This window comes from Cuculus canorus, chromosome 1, assembly GCF_017976375.1.
Source record: "Cuculus canorus isolate bCucCan1 chromosome 1, bCucCan1.pri, whole genome shotgun sequence".
Taxonomy (NCBI): Eukaryota; Metazoa; Chordata; class Aves; order Cuculiformes; family Cuculidae; genus Cuculus; species Cuculus canorus.
In genome coordinates this window covers 188,019,537-188,039,329 of record NC_071401.1, presented here as the reverse complement: position 1 = coordinate 188,039,329, position 19,793 = coordinate 188,019,537, and the positions used below count along the sequence as shown (strand labels likewise).

The 19,793-nt window shown below is 35.7% G+C and overlaps 1 long non-coding RNA gene across 1 annotated transcript in view; it reads right to left on the bottom strand.

Annotated features, from left to right (window-relative positions):
- Positions 1-19,793, bottom strand: part of LOC128851015 (uncharacterized) — a 102,755-nt gene that overhangs the window by 15,952 nt on the left and 67,010 nt on the right. The window contains exon 4 of the long non-coding RNA XR_008448304.1: positions 9,579-9,617. This is a non-coding gene — a long non-coding RNA (uncharacterized LOC128851015). The remainder of the gene's footprint in view (positions 1-9,578; positions 9,618-19,793) is intronic.

Genomic DNA, 19,793 nt, shown 5'->3' with positions numbered 1-19,793 from the left:
GAAGTTCATAGAAAGAATTTTATACCGTGATGAATTATTAGAGCTCTCAGAACTCAGTAACTTGGCAAAGAGGTTTTCTGTATCAGAAGCATAATACCATGTTGTTGAAAAGTCAGAGAAAGAAAACAGCACAAACAGAAATCTCAGGCTTAGAAAAGGAAATATCAAATTAAGACTGAAATCAACCTGTGTTTTTTTCATATGGGTACAAAATCAGAATGGATGTGATACAAATTTGGCAGCTGTAAGAGTTCAGTTCTTCTCTCCTCTCCCTCTGATCTCACTCTTTATGTTTTGCAAAATTCCTTGAAAGCAGTGCCTGTAGCACATAATGAAGAGATGAAGCTGCCATCTGAGACGTCTCTCCTGAGTTTGGGAACAGTAGGCAGGATTGCACACTGAAAGGGCCGTGACCTTAGGGATAACATTTTACATCCTCCTCAAAGAATATTCACTTCTTTATTTCATTTTCTTCATCAAAACCCTCCTTTTATTTCTTATTGTTGCATCACAGCACTTGAAGCAATATTAATCTTATCGTATGAAAAGTTTCTTACGTGTAGATTTCTTTTAGCTATTTATGGCAATAAGGGTATCTGTGATGGATAATGGTGCGATCAGATTAAAGTCTGTGCACGTGAGAAAATGAATACAAACCTGATCTAACCTTGCATGATGTTTTCAGACGTAATAGTGGTGGCAGCAGATGTGCCATCTCCTGTTGAAGCCTTGTAGCTAGAGACAACCCCTTAAGCAGGTAAGGCGGGCTTTAGCATTTGATGAGAGACACTTTGAAAAGAAACAATGTGACTACGAAAACCCATGTAACAAATTATGTAAGAAAGGCAAAACAAAGGACATAGTCTCTATTTCATAACATTCAGAAATATGAATATTTCTCTATTTCATATTATTATTATGAAAATTATATATTCATAATAATTTTTCATATTATATTTCAGGAAAATTAATATGTTTCCCTTGGACATATATTTTAGTGCTTAGAACTTAAGATGGAGATCTTGAGATTATCCTTTTTTGTCTATCAAGCATGTGGTGAATGTGGTCACTTTGTGTGTTATATTTTACTGTGTCTATATGGGTGAGACAAAGAGATGCAGATATGTGCATTTAACCTGGTTTTGGTGTTGAAGACTAGTATAAGTGAAAGCTTTACAGATAAGTGCTTTTCAGTGTCACCAAAGTAGGTAGGAAACAGCTTATAACTGAGTTGGTGGGAGCATGGAAAACGAAGAAAAAAAGCCATCTAAAAAAAAAACAATCTAAAAAAGAATGAGAAAATATACTGACCAGCATCCTCTTTCTGTGCTTGAGTTGCTCCTTTCTTAAGGCGGCGGTGTGTTGGACACTATCAATATTTCAAAAAGTATAGTGGAAAGGAATAACACTGAGTGGAACCACAGTGCTCAGCGTTCATATATATATATATATATATATATATATGAATTGTTCTGTGAAAATTGGCAGGCACCTGAAAACCTTTGCTTGTGTGCATAATGGTTAAAGGCAATCATTTTGATCTGATTTTGCTATACAGATATATAAGCCATTAGCATCAACATGGATAGCAAATGTTTTTTGCATTCTCCCAGGATGGCTGCATTCTTTGGGGTTAGTGATAACAACTGCATAGCGTTTGCTGTGAGAACACATGCCAGTAAGATCAGAGGATTCTTCTAATTGACTTCAAATACAATAATCTGAGCAAGTGCTTTCTGTAAACACCACAGCAGTATTTTTCTGCTCTACACTAATAGCATATCTCTAACCTCATATGAGGTCTTTAGAAGGGCTGAGTCGATTCATTATTTGCCAAAAATGACAGAGATCAGTGCAATCTGATGCTGCTGCCAACATGGCACCACCCTGTACTTTTGTTTTATCATTAGCTCAGAGAGAAACGTGAAGGTTTTCTTTGTTTTGTATTTGAATGTTATATAGTCCAAAAGGCCATGCTTACAGTAAAAGAGTTATTGTTATTGGCTGCAAAGATTAGAAACAGTTAGCTTTAATAAGGCAAAACTACGCCACATGCCTGTTTTTTAAGCCAAGATGTATTTTCTGTGACTATTCACACATAGCTACAATGAGTTTGATTTTTGCATAGTTAAGCATGGATAGAGATATGAAACAGTCTATCTTCACTATGGAGGTTTGTTGTGAATTTTTGCCTTAATGTGCAATACTCTCCTACAAAATACAGACATGTAAATTTTATCTTACCAAATATTCATGCCCTAAGGAGGGAATGAAAGCATTTCGGAGATCAAGGTAAGACTGAACGTGGGAAAGGATTAGATATGGAACCTTTTACTAGGCTCCTTTGATTCCACTTCTAGTAGCAAATTAGTCATGACCATGTATGACACAAGGAAAGGCAAATTATCTTTCCTTTTCTACTTCTTAATTTTTCACGTAACACTGAGAAAACATAGATCAGTACTAGGAATATACAATATAAGCCCTGGTAACAGCCTATCTTTCACAGAGATAATCAACTTAGAAAGGCACATAAAAAAAACAAGTTGTGCCAAAAGAAGTCAATGAGTTTGCAACTGGCTTCAATTAGCAGTTTTTAGATGAGGTATAACATTAGTTATCTGCTGCTTAATGGCACACAGCAAGCCATGGGGCTGTCTCTTTCCTTCAAACGTGTAAAAGAAACTGAGTGTTATTATCAGCCTCTTCCAATGACTTCAGCACAAGCAGAGAATGTTCAGTAGAAGTACACAGTTCTGTGATACAGTTCAATTAATGAGACACAGGCACATGCACGGTAGTTTTGCAGGTTTTAAAGCTATAAACTGCTCCTTAAGTTTACATGTCATACTTTGTTTCTAGACAGTGTAATGACTGAAACCTTAAAAGAGTCATGGACTCACTTTACAATCCCTACCAGAAAAATGTACTTCTTTGAATTCTACTTGAGGAACACAAAACCTTCTTGACACTAGGGTCTGGCAAAATGCAAAAAGATTTTTTGCTCTGAGAAGATTTTCCAATTTTCAGCTATAAGCATTCTAAAATGCTTCTCTGAAATTGACTCTTTGGATATGGAAGAGAATAGCTACCTCCTTTACACAGACATTCAGGAGTGGGATCACTCTACAGAGTATTCTGCAAGATTGAAGCCTGCTGAAGCTAGTTTCTATAGGTCTTGTATACAGTTTGTGGAGAAAGAGAGCTCCTTCCAAAAACATTTTGCAAGCTCCTGTTCTGAATAACTTCATTAAGGAACTTCATACCCTCTATAGACTGCAGAAGAAACCTATAAAGATCAGTTTTCCTGAACTAATTTTTGGTTTTTTGAATGCCCCACTCTTCCACTTTTTTACCTATTAGCCTAGCATCTTCTCTACCTTATAGTTCTAGATTTGTTAGTGAGCACTTCAGAAAGTCAATATATTCCCCTTGTGTGGGAAGTCAAAGGAGAGAGAAGGCCCCGACTTCCCAGCAGCAGTGGAACTGAAGCTCTGCTGCTTTTGATTTCCACTGTCTTCAGCAGCTGACAATGGATGTTGCAGGAGAAACTTTGAACGTGTTTCTTGCCAGTTAGTCTGGAAAGCAACCCTGTTCAAAATGGCAATTGTTCCATTATCAGTAAAAGCATATTTGTTGATGACAACGATGAATATAAGAAAACCTACAGTGATTTTACCAGTCAAGACTGTTTACAGCTTGGGCAGTATCTTCAACTTTGCTGCCTACAATAGCAAATAACTAGAAAATAGTACATAAACTTCGTTTCCTTTTTCATACAGAATGACATATTCTTTTACGTATTTTCCACCGATGAATTAAAATACATTTTTTCACCATCACAGCAATTACAAATTTTACATGGGAGAAACACAAGCCAGTACAACACATTTGTACCAATTTGTACTTGAACACTCTATTGCCATTTTATCTTCCCTATTGGTGTTATTTCAGAAAATCAACTGTGCTCTCTCTTGTGATAAAGTGGCTGTCTTATTAGATACTACATGCAAAAGCAGAAGAAACAGATTACACTTCTTCAGTTTTATTCTGGCACACAGTATTTACTGGTCTAAATATGTTTTGAAATTGTACATTTATTTGAAGAAAAACTTTTCTTCTAAATGGCTGTTTTACTGTCTGTCCAGCTGAGGATATTCAGATTCCTTGAGATGCGCATTCTTTAACTAATCACCAGAATTGTAAAACAATAGTCAGATTAGTAACTTCTTACAGAAAGCAAGAGATTTGCTCTCTCTGACTGATAGCTGTCATGTAGCTCATAATTAAGCTGACTTCTTTCAGAAGACTGAAGATTACAATGGTATGTACACCACAGCATCTTTTTCTCCTTAGGTATCTCTTCTTGCTCTTTGTTTCAACTTGGATGGAACTGTATGACTTATATGTCTGCTCCCTAGATTGCTTAACAAACCAAAGAGACTGTGATGCCTGCTTTTTAAATTGATAGAATTTGGCATTTTGAAAGAAGCTCCGAGTAGGAAAGCCTCCTCTGCTGAAATATGTCACTAGCCATCTCTCCTCATTATCCAAATGGCCTTTTTGATGAATGGCAGCAGCAGTCTTTCCTTGTTAGAGCTAGTTAGCTGAATGCTCATCACTATTGTTTTAGCATGATTAGGTGGAGGCAGACTGTTCTCCATTAACTCTACAATACTTCTGTTGATTTTTGTTCACAACTGTTAGCACCAAGACTTGAAAATAGATTGTAAATACTGAAAAAAACCCCAATGTATTGCTTAATCATGCAGAACATACAACAACATTTTTTTTTTATTTCTTTCTTTTTTAGAAGATATCACTTTAAAATTTCTTTGAAGTGTGTGAACTTATAGTCATGACAAATCAAATGTTATTGAACTGCAGAGCAGGGAGAAATTAATATATTTTCAGGAATGTTTGTATCTCTCCAACTTGATTAAACTAAACATAATAGCCTGATGTCTTTGCACACCTGAGAAAGGGAAGAGAAAAGGAAAGATGTGGGTACAGGTCATTAGTTAAGAAATGTGAAGTGATTGTGTTACTTGAAGTTATAACAATTGAAAGATTTTGACAGCTCAAGGTTTTTCTTCAAATAAAGGGTGGGATCCAGGGAGAGAAACCTCTGTGCTAATCTCTTGATAAGATAAGGTGTTACACGTCCTATTACGGTAAGACTTCAGTCCACTACTGCGGACTGCATGGCTGTTATGTAAGCTGTTATTTGAATTATGAAACTGAGATCTGATTGCAGTTTGCTCATGGGGAAATAAGCCTCATAAGGTCTATTCAAATTTTCAGAGAAAGCACTTGTTTGTGGTGCTCCCATATCTTATTACATTTTCCATGTTAACCTGTCAGATTAGCTGCAGAAGAGAGAGGTCCCCATGTGCTGCATCCCCATGAGGTTCAAGGAGAAAGGGGAGGAAAACAGGACGTCCAGGAGGTTGGATCTAGTTACATATGTTATCTAGTGAGGTCTGGATAAAGGTGGGGTGGGATTATTTTAGTTGGTTGGGGTGTTCTAGCATGAGAAATTGAGATTTCTAAGCTTCTGATTTGAACATACATGTTGTGGTGTCTGCTGTCCTTACACAGTGCTTCAGTTCTCTGCATGTGAGCAAGATATAACACTCCTCAAGAAGAAGCTTGTTTTGATTGGTTTCCATTTGTTATCACACTTCTGCCAGAGCCCAGAAATTTAACCTAAGCAGATGCGATCCTCATCTCCATTCTCTGCTAGTACTCCTTCTCACAGTCTGCCCATCTTAAGGTTTTTGGAATGACTATGTCCAAGTGATGTCTGGTTTTATGTACCATTTTTATCTGTTTGTTTCAGTGAATGAAACAGGTATACAAAGTGCATATGATCTGTGAGTATGACACAGCCTCGTTCATATAGAAGTAGGCTGGAGAATTAATTCAACGCAAAGCTTGCCTGAGCAGAGCAAGTGTCCCCACTGCAGAGAGGCTGCAAGAAGGAGGGACCAGAGAAGGCTGAGAAGTTTGTGAGATGCCGTCAGCTGAAGGTATTGATTCAAGCATTGGAAACACATCAGAGTAATAAATTTGTTTCAGAAATTTGCAGCATAGACTCCACCCACTTTAACTGCTTTTTTCATTACATGATTTAAACAAATACTTTTAGTTTCAGTAGGAAGCTATGAATTATTCAAATGACAGTTCTGAGGCAATATATTCAGATGCAAAAAGCACTTTAAATTGATTTTGAAACCATCAGCAGTAGAGAGGAAAAATGGTAGGTGGGAGCACAAACTGGCTTATAAAATATTTACACATATAATTGTATATTTCATATCTTGATGGACTTATGTTTTGTGTCTCCAAAATACTAAGGAACATTAGTTGTTCTTGACACTGACTTTAATTAAACGCATCTTCAGTTTATAAACATAGTAACAAGTTGCTCATTGGGAAAAAATCTTATCATCTTAAAAAAAAGAAAGCAAACCCATTGCATTAAGCAGAAAAAAAAGAAAATCAATTAATTCACTGTGTAGTCATTTTATGACTTACAATGTAAGAGTATTTGAAGTTGAATTGTAATCCAGTGAGTTTATACGTATTGTGTTACTGATAAATTCTGTTGCAGTCATTGACGCTCAGGAAGATCTTATGTTATTTAGTTCTGTCACAACTGTACATATTTTCCTGAGCCATTCAAATTGGGAGCAGCTTTTGTGTGCCACATAAGTGATCCTGGCTCTAATCTGCAACTGATTTACTGCTCTTGCCTGCAGGGCCATCAACTGTGTTCTTAGAGGAACTAGTAGACATAACAGCTTTGACATAATGTACAGGAAGTTTTTCTCACAAAAATCAGGTTTGCCAAGCCCCAAGGTCGTCAGTCAAACAGAGTCACATCGACTGAGTAAAAGCTGACTAGTTCTTAGGGTCTGGCCCACTATTTAACATCAGATTACAAGCTTCTCTTATTTAATAAAATTTTAAAGGATAGCCTAAAGCTCAGAAAGCCATTGTGCACATGCCTGTCTTTAAGCATGTGTGAAGTCCTGTTGGTTTGAATATGAGTACTACTTGCAGCAGAAGGCAATGGGAAGTTTAGGAAAAGTGTGTGTAAGATCAAATGTCATCTTCTTTGGTCTTGATCCACTTGTGAGATCCGAATACAGCAGTATTTTTTCCAAAAATCTTGAGATCATAAGGAGCCAGTGTTCCTACCACAGAAAAAAAGTACTTAGCTGAAAGTGGAGTCCTGATTCAAAGGCTAGTGTGGCTTGTCACAGTTATCTTTTAAATGCACAGAAATTTTGCTGGATGAACTCCTGACATGCATTCATACGTGAGCGCTGGGAGCTCACCTCAGGAGCCTCAGGTTCTGTGTGTAACAGTTCAGACACTTGGTTTGGATCTCTTGGAAAATTTACTTATTGCTATCATAAAACACATAAGAGATTGAAAATCAGGCATTAAGAGGAAGGATGCATTGGACGAAAGAAAAATTATAAAGTTGATACTTAGGCAAAAAGTTCTTCAGGCAAAAATAATTTTCATGTTTATTGAAAAGAATATGCAGCAAAAATTCCCACTAGTGTTCTTATGCCTTTTATGCCTTGCTCTACTTTCAATTACATAAAATTCCCACAAGGAACACAAAAATAGGAAACTAAGGGAGAAAATAAACAATTATCTACTTATCTTATTGCTGTCACTATGGTGTCGGAACACTTCCTGTAAAATAGGCTTGTTTGGTAATCACTGATTTTTTTAAGGTGCTTCATAATTATTAAATTGAAATTTGAGAAGGACTTTCATCAAAATTGAAGGCTTAGAAAGAATCTGTTTTCATTTAGAAATAAGGGAAAATGACATTCATATTGGTAGAAGATAACAACCGAGTGTTGCAAGAGTATAGGGATAGTTGTTTCCTTTGATTTCTTAATATTACAATGTATAGGAGAAGAATTACTGTAAAGGTAATGCCATAAAGGTAACACCATGAAGGTAATTTTATAATCATTTTGGTCCTATTATTATGACAATTTAGATCTGGTAAAATAGCTGAATATCATAGAATCATAGAATGGGTTGGGTTGGAAGGGAACCTTAAAGATCACCTAGTTCCAATGCCTCTGCCATGTTCAGGGACACCTCCCACTAGATCAAGCTACTCAAGGCCCCTGTGAAGTAACTGTACTTCTAAAAAAAGTGTTTTCCTGTTATATGTATTATTTCTAAAGTTTTCTTGTATAGTGATGGTCTGTACTATTTTCAAGAGATGTTTTAAAATAAAATTCATATTTACTTCAATGTGGTCATAATTTCATTCCCAAAGCTGTTCATTCCGACAGCTTGCCTATCTTTGCAGGCAGTTGCAATTATATACATTGCCTTTGAAAGAAAAGGAAGCTGACATCCAGTTTGTGCTGTGTAGCATTTGACTATGTATCTTTAGAAAAAATAATATTGGACCATTTTTGATACAATACCTCAGACCGAAGTGGTTTGGTGTTCTAATTTCCTCTCTAGAACAGAATTTGATACCTGGCTTTCTCCCAAAACTAAGAGCTTTGTAATGTGGGAACTCAACCTGCTAAACTTGAGAGGGAGTGGATAATTGTTGTTGTAGGTGTTCACATACCAAGACATTTATATTTTCTCCTGTTTGTTTCCAGCAACCTCTACCTCAGCAAATTCGGCAAGTCTTTCAACTTAGCCCACAGGTCCATTGTTTACAGACTAGTTGTGAACATCACCTTGCACAAGGAGCCTTATAGTGGTGGTGTTTCAGGAATGTCTCCTTCAAGTGGAATAGAGAATTGTTGTTCTTCGCATGGGATATAGTTTTCTGAAAAGATCCCAACTGAGAGACTTCATAAGGTATTCCTACAGAGCAGTGAAGCAAATGTAACACACAGTAGCCAGAGTTAAACTGCTGTCAGTGCCAGTGTGTGAAGTGCTAGATGAAAAATTATACTCACTTAAAGTCACTAGCACTTGGAAAACGTCGAGTCCCACGACTCTGAACAAAAATTTTTTTTCTTGAGCTCCTTCTTAGTGTGGATCAAGCTTAAATGTACATATGATCTCATCGATAAAATTTTTAACAGTTAAAGACTTCTTATAATAGTATTTTTGATCAGTTTTAAACTGAAGACAGTAGTGGCTTGGGGATACTTTGATCAAGGTCCAAGTGATATTTTTCAAGACATTATTTTTTAGAAAATTTCATATTTAAACTGCATATTTAAACTGCATGTTTGCAGCCTGTGCCTGTAAAACAAAATTCCACCTATATTTTTTGTATTTCAGTACTATTTGAAGTCTTCATTTTTTCAAATTCCCTATCTGCTTGAAATGACCACTAAGCATGACCCCAGCATGTTGTGCAGACCCCTTGTACAACCAAATGCTAGACCACTTTTACTCCCCATGCAATTCCAAAGAAGACTGACCCACAGTCATAAACTTATATGCATGATGATGAACCAGATTTCAATGTAATTGTCTAATTCAAATTGCATTAGCAGGAAATACAAACCAAAAAAATGCAAAGAATGAAGACAGTTGCAGCCTTATCTAAGATCTCTTACATGTAAGTAGTCCGTTCTTGTTCTGGAAGTCTGTAAATCCTGGGAAACAGAACAAAAGGTAAAGGAATTAGCATTAAGACAAGGCCTCAAAGTCAGGAGTTGTAAATACCTTCAGACTCTCCTAAATCTGCCAGTATGTGAAAGACACATACACCCTCTTATATAGCCTATCTTTTAGTAAAAGACAAAAGAACACCCCCGGGCAAAGTTTCCTTATGTATGCATTTATAGTAATTTTTACTGAATTTCCTTTTGCAGGATGATGTCACAAGTATTCACTTAAGACTTGTGTATGAGAACTGATTCCCAAATGTTTGTATTTTGAAAGAGTATTGCATAATTTAACAAAGAATTATCCAATAGTCTGTAGTTTTGATAGGGTGAGACTAGCACAGTCACATTTAAAAAAGAACCTCCTACACAACTATTTCTACTCAAGGCTTGCCATCATGCACATATTATATGATTTCATTGTTTTTGAAGCCTATTACTAATTTAATAACATAACGAGAGAGCAAAATTTCACCCAAAATAACTCTATACTCATCAAATTTCAGCAGCAGTGTGCAAGTCTGCAAGAAACTTTGTAAACAGGGTAAGTTTACAAAAAGCTTTAAGCATATTCACGCTAAACTGTTTTAGCCAATTTTATCCATTTGAGATCTCTTTATAAGCAGTTAATAAAAAGGACTTTTGAAAGGACAGAGGAGACAGGACAGAAGGAAACAATGAATGCATTGTAACTATTTGCTGTACAAAAAAACCCCAAAACATCAATGTTCCTCAGTAAAGAAATAATAAAAAACCCCAACAACCAACGTCCAGAAGACTAAATAAAGCAAATATCTTGCAGAAAAGGTAAGGCATTATTTTTGAAGTCTGAGTCATAACAAATACGTTCATTTAACCAAGTAAGATTTCTGGTGAACTTAATTCTGTTGCTCTCCAATTCCACAAGCTACCAATGAGCATGAGGTCTTTACTGTGCACACCCTCTCTCCTGTGTTAGCTAAGTGTCTTCCTGGAGGAGTATATAAAATTCCTACATGTGTTATAGAACAGGATTCTCTTGTGATATGTTCCTAGTCCACTCTGCTCCTAACCTTTTCCTTTTTGTTTCTGCTCTGAGCCCATCTTGTATGCATGGTCGCATTTCCCTTCAGCCATCTTCTGATCCTCCAACATATTTTTATCTTCCTGTTTCCACCACTTAACTTTCTGCACAAGGGTTTTAACTCACTCATCCCTTCTATAAGTCAGTTTCCAACATCCCTCCCTTTATCTGAATATCATTCCCTTACTTTTGGTTATATTTGATATTTCTACATTTGAGTTAACTGTTTTTGTGGTGATTTTCTAGGTGTGGAGGGTAGAACACTGAAGAAAGAGAAGAAACAAGGTCTCAGAAGAAGCACCGAGAGTTTCTTATTGGCCAGTTACTGACAATGTTCTGTGCATTCATTTTAGTCCTTCATATTAATGAAGACAGACTGTTCTGAGAGTTTTACTAAAAAGAAACTATTGAGTTTGCACAAACAGACACTTTCAAGAGACTCAGAGTTGGATACTATTGACTACATTCTTGCACAGATATCAAAAGTGCAAAGTGACTGTCGCTGACATGTTAAACGATTTATCTGGAAATAACCAAATACTGATAGCTCCTTATCAGGCAATGTGTAGGGTAGCAACAGCAAAAAAAAAAAATCTTACATTGGCTTCCTTCTGCCTGAACCCTACAGCTGTCTTTCCTCAGCTAAGCCTCAGACATAACTCTACCGTCTAGGAGAAACTGGCAGCACTTTCTTTCCTGGATAGTTCTGTGAGAAGTAACTGGAATATTTTTGGCAAAATTTCCCATCACTGAAATGTTCAGCATAAACAGTCAAAATTTGGCAAGGTTATAAGCAAATGAAATGGGACTTCATATTATGAAGACTCAAGCTCATAATTTATACAAGATGACAGTTCAACACATGGTACTATTCTATTGCATGAACTATAAGCTAAATTTTAGCAGTTATTGCCTGAACAAGAAAATGAAGGACAATGTGAAGGAAGTCCCCCTCTCATATACCTGCTCAGACTGCAGTCAGAATATCAGTGATTTTATCTTAAGGACCTCAGTTGTAGCAGAACTAATGACTATACCAATTACTTTCTTTTGGTTCTGTTTGATAGTGAGACAAGAACATGGATTAGAATTGGTTCTCTGTTTTTTCTGACGTGATCCTTAGGACAGTGTGTTTTAACAGCCCACCTGTCCAGTGCTTTAGTGCTGACACAGCTACAAAATATTTCTGTCCATAAAGAAAAAGATTTTGAAAATTAAAGCCTTTCCACTGAAATAAAAAGCTATATTAGTACCACTGCTTTCTTTTTTACTTGGCCTAAATCATAAGTTATCTGTTTAAAAGTAGCATGTACATTCCAGGCACTCATCTCGTGCTGTCTCTTTGAATCACTAGCTACAAATTTACATATTTATAAGCATTTTTCATCCTTCTCTTATTTCCAGTGATTAAACCACCTGCTTCAGAAATGTCTTTTTAAGATTTTGTTTTCTCTTTGTGGCCATTATTGGCATGCACATAAATTCAAATGTGAAAATATTGTCGGTATATACAGGGCATGGAGGGCTTGAGGCTGGTCCCTTAATGGTCTCAGCAAAAATCCATAGTGTCAAGTGGTTCAGAAGACAGGTGCAATCCATAATCTGCCAGCTCAAAACCGATAGCCATTTTCTCCATCAACAGCATTGTTCAGCATACATTGCAGAGGCAGCTGTGCTTTGTGAAATGTTTTCTGTGGAATGTCAATAGAAGGCATATTGAGGCCCAAATTTTAGACATAAGAATAATTTCTGTTGCACCAAAAGTGAGGATAAAATAAAGAAGATGCTTTGGATAGTGTTGTTATTTAGTTACCTTTACTAGAAATCAGTATCTGATGAGTATCTAATGCTTATTCTTGCAGCTGTGGATAAACTACTAAGGGACGCATCCTTGTCTTTTAGGTGCTCTGTGCAGTTTAAGAGGTATTGCATGTTTAATGCATATTTGTAAATGGGGCTTCAATGATATTGTAAGCCTTCTGATTGGTCACTAACATCTGAAGACTCATCCTTAGGGTTAATTAATCAGCCATACTTTTCCATAAAACATTCCCTGTTTACTATTAAATCAATATTGAGATTTCTACTGTATCTAGATTATGTCTATATATTTTAAAGGTTTAGCAACCAACTATACAATTTTGCTATAAAAATCATTATTTTTATGTTGGGCTATGATTATAAATATTATTAATTCTGGTAGAAAATAAGAGCCTTCAAATTTCAACCATTCTGACCTTCAGCATAGCAACAAATTGCCATAAGCTGATTGGTCCTCAACGGAAGTCATTGAGTCTTTTGACATCTGATATAGAAGGAGGAATTCAGGCATCCAAATTCACTGAAAACAGATATGAATATTCTTTGGAGTGGTATCTTTTCTTTCACTCGTGGGATTTTAGGCCTAGGGAGAATAGGGGTTCCACGGAGAGTTTGTCTTCATGGAATGTGAAATCCAGTGTGGGGTGGGAACTGTGTAAAAGCATGCATGGAAGGACTTAGACATGGTGTAGTTTAGAGACTGAAAAAGACAAGAAGTTTGAGAAAACAGTTCAGAGGTTTTTGCTATGTGAGCAAATTCCATTGGCTTGCAGTGGATTATTTAGCAGAGTGAGGAAATATTTTGGACACATACGATGAACTACTTGAAAACTACATCTGTCTGTTTTCGCATTTTTCCATTTATTGTTTGCAGCTCCCACTGGTTTTGTCAGGTCTGCAATTAAATATGTAAGGTGATAAAGACCTGGAACATGTTTTCCTATATGTCTCCCAAAGGCCACCCTAAGATTTATTCATAAATAATACATTTGTGTAGTCTGCACACTGCTGTCTGACCCAATGTCAGTTCCCTTTTTTTTTCAGAAGAGAATCACTAAAGACGTGCACATACATGCTAAATTCTCTTCTCTAAGAAATATGAGAAGACCCCTTTCATGTGGGGCGGACTCGTAGTCACCTCAGCTGTCAGTAAATAGTCAGAATTCTGGCTGAAGCACCAACCAGCCATGCCAGCATTCCAGTGCTCAGTCCGTGTGCCTCTGGTTTGAAATTAGGCTTTTGCAAAGCTGGGCAGCTGCTGCTTTTCAAAAGTATGAAAAAAAACTTAGTTAATGAGGAACAGAAACTATACAAGCAGTTTAAAAATTAGTTTGAAAACCAAGCATGCAACATATCTTGTGTGCTTTAGCCCAGCCAGGAGTGATGCAGAACCTTACAAAAAGAGACTATAAAAGAAGTAAAACAAATGATAACATTAAAATATTCTGCTTAAATAAATGGAGATACTATTAAAAATACAGCATGCAATTGCAAACAATATATAGAACTATATTCCATTTTTTCTGTATGTTAAAATGCAGATAGAAAAAAATGTTTTTCCAAAATGCTTATAATTATGTACATTATAGATTAGATGGACATTATGTACTCTAGTTTCTAGAGTCATTTCATACTTTTCTTGAGTTATTTACAATGATCTAGCTTTGGGTGATTCCAGGTTCAGTATGGCATCCTGAAAAACATTGGAAGTTATATGTGATTATGTCAAATTGGGTAATTTGTCTAGCATACAAATGAGACGCTATAAACCCATGGGCATGCTTGAAAACTGGAACCCATGAGTCAGGAAGGTCCAGATTTTTCAACATGATTATAAATACTGGGTTAGGAAGAGGGAAGAACACTAAGCAAGTAGATTTCTTTGGCTTCATTTTCTCAAAATTTGTCTTGCAACATATTATTGACCACCAGATTTGTGTTCATGGAGAACTACTCTTTTGTATTTCTTCCATTACAGCAGTGTAGGTCAAATCCATTAAAGGAAGTAGGGTAAGAAAAAAAAAAGGAAAAAAAAAAGAAAAAGTAAGAATCCTAGGAACTACTCCACGTGTCTGAAAAACTGCAAAGGAAAAAATGAAATACACTGTTATACATGGTAGGACCTTTGGTTTCTGTTTCTCAGTATGACCAAACAATGCCTCTTTCTGTCCCCCATAAAGAAACCAGTTTTAATATAAAAAACTCTTATGTATTCTGTAAACTTTTAAAGTAGATTGTAAGACAGGATGTAAGACAGAGAGAAAATATCTCTGGACCTTCTGTTTTTAAATGTGCTCCAAATTATTTTGTGAAATATCAAACTGTATGTTTGATCCTTTCATGATCTAATCATATTATTTTCCAATTTATTAAATAAAGACAGAAGCAAAGACCCCAACCTGTTGTTATATCACATGGATACTAAGTGTGTCATGGTTGGTGTTTGATAGATCTAACAATCTATATGTAGTCTCCAAGACATCATGGTTGAAGAAATACTACTTCTGCTTGTACTGGTCTTTGAACAGCCTTCTATGGGATGTTCCTTAGGTGGGGAAGCACAGCATTAGGTTTTCTCTTTCCAGTTTCCTTAAGCACCAGAAGGCAGCTCTATCTGGAGAGTCATCAAAAGAATGGCCTTCGAAAGAACTGTGCACGCTGTGATCCAGGCTGAGATTGCCCTTTACAGGAGGATTCCATACATATTGTAGATCAGTTGGCATGAACATATATATACATTTTTTTTTGTATCGTTCTAGAGGATAGTATATACTAAAAAAAAGGATAAATTAGTTAAACTGTATAGGTTAATAATGTTAAGATGTACCACTCGATTTGAATTAATTGAACTTCAATGCTCAAACAAGAAGCGTTCTGAGAATTAAACAACAATCAGTCTGACTGAGATAGCAGTTATGACCTCAAAATATCAAGGGGGTTTAGTGAAGCTCTAAAGGAATAATCAATGACATGTGAATAATATATTTGGTCCTCAATATTAGTCATTTACCCAGCCAAAGAAGAAAAATGTCATTTAGAGGCACAGTGAAGGGACTATGCTTTTGAATAAAAAAACCCTGACTATTACTGGGAGAAAGTACTCAGAGAACTTGTAAGAAGAGAATTAATCCTTGATTTTATTCTAGGCAGTGAAGGGGAACAATTGTAGACGTAGTTATTAAAGAACTTCTCTGTCATAGGCAGTATAAGGTGTAAAATACATTAACTAGGTTGGATGAAAGGAGCCATAAAAAATACACACAGCATTGTTTACCTTCTAAAAAAGAGGATTATATTAAAATGAGAATGCTACTTGCAAAGACAATAAAATTAGCAGCTAAAAGAATGAAACTTCTTGAAATTAACACATCAGTCATTCAGTGTTTACTAATACACCAGACTTAAAAAAATTAAAACACTACAATGTAAAGAAACAAACACAAAAATCAATGGAGTTTAATGGCAAATTAAGAGACGCTACAAAAAAAAAAGAAATTATAAATTGTGTCAGTATTAAAAAAATAATGAAAGAAGAAACACTGGAAAATCAGATGTAAAATCTTATAATGTCAGGCTGAAATTATTTTGATAAGCAACTTGCTGAACTAAAAATAAGCAATCTCTTTTTCAAATACATGAGAATCTTCCTTATGAATGGAAGACAAACTAGAGTTTTTCAACTTAGTAAAAAGACAACCGAGACTATGAAGTGAAACCATAGGTTGGCTGCAGTATAAAAGCAATAGACTCCTTCTGCGTACTTGTGCAGTTTTGTATGTGTTTCTCTTGAGTATCCATAATCAGCCTCTTTTAGAGTTACAGGATCCTATATTAAACAGCCTTCTGGTTTGAGCTGGTACAACTGGTCTTGAGGTTTTTATGGTGAAAATATACAGCATGGAGTAAAATAAAAATTTCTTTCTGAATTTCTATGATAAATTTTGTTCTTTATGCTAAACAGAAAAAAACCCAAACCTAAAGTTGCAGCTGATATTTATGTAGCTGAAAAAAGAGTATTGTAAAATATTAATTCCACAGAATATAATCATATTATTATCATGAGGTATGATATTTAATCTAAATCATAAATGCAGCTTTTCAGCTTTCCTAGCATTTTGCATGTGGTGAGACATCGGTCTATAGGTTGATAATTAACTCTTCTGAAAACTGAGACTAGAGAATTTGTTTTGCAAATTTAATTCCTAGGAAGGCTCTTAGATGCTGAAATGTATGCAGAATTTTTCATTAAAATACTTCTCATTTGTTTTTACGAGTATTATTCTTACCTCTCACATTTGTGTCATGCATTTTAGAACTCGTTTAGGACTGAAAATGTGTTGGGCACTTCGTGAATGAGAAATGTTGGTTCTCTGAAAGGAAACTGAAGCTAACATTACTGGGGTGGTGGGAGGAAAAGTCTAAGTATAAAATATTTGAATGTATTTTACCTAAATCTTAAAGTGCTGTATTGAAATATATTTTCTTATGTGACACAAGTTTATATTGCATCAAATCATCCAGCTATGATAATGAAGTGGTAGTTATAATTTAGTGAATACTAAACATCTGAACATCAACTCTAAGTATACCACAAACTTTTTCCTAAGCATTCAGTAAAGCCCAGTATGTAAAGTAAGTACAGCCGTTCAAGACATCCCAGTTGACAGTCAGTGTTTAGGATTACTGCACGTTCAGCTGTTGCATCATTCATTGCTAGTAATAAGAGGAAATCTCTTTCTTTTCTGGATGTTTCCTATCAAACAGGTCAATAAGTCATGATGATAGGTAATTCTTTCTATGGTATATTGAAGAGATAAAGATACCACAGATGACAATAATAATCTAGAAAGAATTATCTCTGTTATCCACATTTTACTAGAAAACTGTAGAAAAAATAGCTCTACACATATTCTGGCAGTATAGCTATTCATGTAAGTGAGTATATGCTCATATTTTCCACAAACCATCAGGACTCTCAGTGTCTGTGAAACAAGTGCTTCACATGATAACACAGATAATATTTTATCCATGTCATCTCTTGCTCTTCACAATGCAGAGGATTAAAGACATCAAAAAGCTCTTACTATTGAAAAGAGGCCTTCCCAGTAACCTAGGGACTTGCTGTTTTTACCTAAATAACACAAGCCATCATGTCTGCTAGCAGCCAGAGCAGCTGGGAGTAGTTCTGAGTCTATACAAGCTTCAGTTACAGGTCTATCCTCAGAGATTTGACTTTTTAAAAAAAGAAAAGTTGTTATCCACTGCAATGATTCACCTCTATATGTGGCATTGGGAGAGCAGACTTTTTCATGCTCATGGATCTGCCTGGAAGAATCCTGTGAAAGATAGTGCTGGAGAAATATGGGATCCAGGAGAGCTTGTTATTTTCAAGGATCACTTCCGGAAAGCTCAAGAATTGTTGATATTCACACAAAAAAAATCAAGAAAAATGGATAAGCAAGAAGAGCCTGACTAAACTCAGACTGACCTTCCAGTCATAACCCACAAGGGAGATCCATGCAAAGGGCTTGATGTCTACTTACCTTCAGAGAAGATGAGTAATCGTGTTGGTGTTCAGATCAAAGCTAAGCATGTGTGAAATGCACAGCCCAGGCTGTACACTGCAAGCTGTGCAAAGCACTCATTTCCAGCCCTGAGGGGACGACCTTTGCAGAGCAGTGTGTGAAAGTGCTCAGGACACAGCATGGTCACTGTAAGGACTGGTTGAGTCTCTCAAAGTCAAGTGGAGACTTCAGCCCATTCCTTAGGGCTTTTGATCAGGGCTGCCTAGAATCACATTAACAACAGAGGTATATGTTTTAAGTGTTAACCAATCCATCCCCATGCCACATTCAACTTACTGTATGTATGTAATTCTTACTATAGTTTAGTCTTATATTTAATACTGTATTCCAAGCATTTTTCATCACTTAATAATACTTCAAACACATTAATAGCTTACAACACAGACTACTAACTTGACTCTTACTCTCTTATGCATTCAAACATACATCATAGCTCAATATGCTATGAACTAGAAAAAATAAAATAAGATAAAATTACACAGTCTCTACCTAAGCTTTTCTATTTTACTTGCCATCCACTTGTTTTACCACAACTATAAGAAATTTCTTCAGATTCTAATCTGAGATCCAGGTAGTGCGAAGGAAATAGAAGATGTTAGATCCAGGTGGCATTAATAAGGGACATGGACAATTTAATTGTCTTTGTTCTTCTCTGGCACAGGATCCATGCTCATTAAAATGCCTTTATTAGTAGACACATGTTGATTTACAATATCTCATATCTTCTCTAGTTTTAAAGTATGTAAACTCTTATATGAAAAATGTCTTCCAGCTTAAGACATTCAAACTCACTTTAGTTCTTTAATAATTAAATTGTTGGCACAATAAATGGAACTGTTTGCTGAGCTGTTTAGGGCTTATAAAAACAAGCCCATGCCTTTGAGTATTCATATTTGTATTGTGACTGTTTCAAAATATATGAGAGGAAAAGAGGAGGTATATACTGATAAAACATTTTTTAAAATGATTTTTATATTTGAATAGAAATTACCTGGTTATTACATTCACTTTTGTACTTTTAGTACAATTTTCTGAAGTGGAAAATATATAAAACTAAAGCACTGATTGAAAAATAATCAAAATCAATTTCTTTTTACTCAGCATGTTGTGGATCTTAAATAATGAAGAAGACGTGGGCAGTGCAATCAAAATAAATAATTCTTCAGGGCATTTAGTCATGTCAAAAGTTGTGGTTAGAAGGAAGGCAAAGAAGCATTTACAGAAATGTGTTTTTTAAACATGAGAATGAACGCATTGAGCCTTTTTCTCTATTCTGTTTCCCAAAGATTCTTAAGAAATTGGATTCAATAGCTGTACTATACTCTGCTCTGCCACAGAAGCTCCCTTCAAGATGACATTTAGAAAGCAAATACTCTATTATGTGATTTGTAGCTTCAGACAGGTTGTGCTAAACTGTATTTTTCTTTAAATATTAGTAAATCCAAGCTGTAAATAGGCTTACAGCTTTTGATACTTAAAGGTGAACTGGAATTTACCTTAGGTGATTGGTTTTGATGCATGGATGACTTACACATATAGTATTACTTTTTTATTTTAAAATAAATTAGAACAGTTTTAAAGGTAACTTTAAAGGTCATGTACTAATTACCTATGTTGAACATCTTCAAATGCTGTGATGTATTTCAGAGTGCAGCATTGCCTTCAAGAGTGGTTGCTGGAATTAGTGAGATTTAT